Below are 2,096 nucleotides of genomic sequence, written 5' to 3' on the forward strand. Positions count from 1 at the left end.
ACTATCTGGGTTGTTAATTTTCTATATAAGCTAACTGTCGTGGTAGTTGTAACTTACAAAATTGCCGATAAGCCACAAATGACGCCATTTTAAGGATATTTAGCCTTCTAGGAATAATAGAAGCCATTTTTCATTGCTGTTACTGATTACACTGAATTCTTATCTCAAGCAGAGACAGGCAGTATTCAGACATACGTATTTAGACATGATTCACGGATTAAATCATGTTTCCTTTTTACGTGGGTGCAGAGAGTTAATAGGCCCCTTGTTAAATTACACACATGACCAATCAGTTGCCTCGATATCCATGGCTCTTAGAGAAAGAAAGTAATGTCAAAATTGTTCTAAAGACGCATTTATTTGATTGTTTGTTGTTTAACGCCACACTCAGCAATATCTCAACTGTAGTAGATTACACGTACAACCATTAGAAAGGACAGTCACATATTTCGTTGTCTAAATTTCACCACTTTCCACAAAGAGTCGTATGACGTTCTTTGAAATCTTGCATTGTCAAGTTGTAAAATGTATACACCAAAGGCTAGTGATGCTGAAATATTGCTAGACATAAACGATGGTTGACTATTGGAAATTTGAAGTCATCCCGCTTACATCTAGTCTAGTGAAGAGTTTTTTGTCACCCTGATTCTTTATGCCTAGATCGAAATATGAAACAGATTGGGTGGCTAGTTATAGTACTTTTTTGTCACGTATATCAAGTTTACCATATACATCATGAACTATATGTATATTGCTGTAACTATATATGACTAACTGTAACGATGGACACAATATCATCTTACCTCATTAAATTTCATCGACATGCTCCACTACAAATATTAATAAACACTGAAAAGTCTCACAACAAAATAAATGAAAGTATCGAAACGCGAACAATGAACACTATTGAAGAAATAGTATATTTCACACATTGTTTTCTCACCGAATAGTGAACTCAATTTGTGAATTAAATGGCCTTTGTCTCTTTTCCATTGTAGAAAGAGGAATATATACTCATCGCCAAAAGAAACGCGAACCATAGAAACATATAGAGAAGTATGTACGATAAGAAGAGATCTTTCCAATGTGTACCAATTAATGACAAAACTAACAATAAGGCAAGTGTTACTACAGTGTCTTATTTTTATCACGATATGCTACACGTGATTTCCAAACTTTACACGCTAATCCAGCGCGAGATAAATGGTGCATTTCGATTCACGTGTCTATGACGTCACATGTGATGCGTTCATGAGCGTTGGATCGCTCAACATACCAATATCGCTTGAAATATTAGTAATTCTTCATATATAAACCAACATGTATGGTGTTCCCGTTTCTTTTGTCGGTGAGTATATTTCAATCATTTAATCCAACTCATACGAAGGAAAGTACAGTATACAAATAGTCAATGTTTACTTGTGGATTAACTTGTGGCCAAAGAGTTAAAAAAGGTGAAGAAAAGAGGTGAAGTGTGGGTGCAAGAGAGAGAGAGAAACAGAGAGAGAAAGAGAAGTGAGGTGTGGGTGTAAGAGAGAGAAAAAACAGAGAAAGGGGGTGTAGTGTGGGTGCAAGAGAGAGAGAAAGGGAGGTGAAGTGTGGGTGCAAGAGAGAGAGAGAGAGAAACAGAGAAAGAAAGAGAACTGAGGTGTGGGTGTAAGAGAGAGAAAAAACAGAGAAAGGGGGTGTAGTGTGGGTGCAAGAGAGAGAGAAAGGGAGGTGAAGTGTGGGTGCAAGAGAGAGAGAGAGAGAAACAGAGAAAGAAAGAGAACTGAGGTGTGGGTGTAAGAGAGAGAAAAAACAGAGAAAGGGGTGTAGTGTGGGTGCAAGAGAGAGAGAAAGGGAGGTGAAGTGTGGGTGCAAGAGAGAGAGAGAGAAACAGAGGGAGAAAGGGGGTGAAGTGTGGGTGCAAGAGAGAGAGAGAGAAACAGAGAGAAACAGAGAGAGAAAGGGGGTGTAGTGTGGGTGCAAGAGAGAGAGAGAAACAGAGAGAGAAAGGGGGTGTAGTGTGGGTGCGAGAGAGAGAGAGGGGGGGTAGTGCGGGTGCGAGAGAGAGAGAAAGGGAGGTGTAGTGTGGGTGCAAGAGAGAGAGAGAA

This window comes from Haliotis cracherodii, unplaced genomic scaffold (genome assembly GCF_022045235.1).
Source record: "Haliotis cracherodii isolate W230 unplaced genomic scaffold, xgHalCrac1.p SCAF_10, whole genome shotgun sequence".
In the NCBI taxonomy this organism is placed as follows: domain Eukaryota; kingdom Metazoa; phylum Mollusca; class Gastropoda; order Lepetellida; family Haliotidae; genus Haliotis; species Haliotis cracherodii.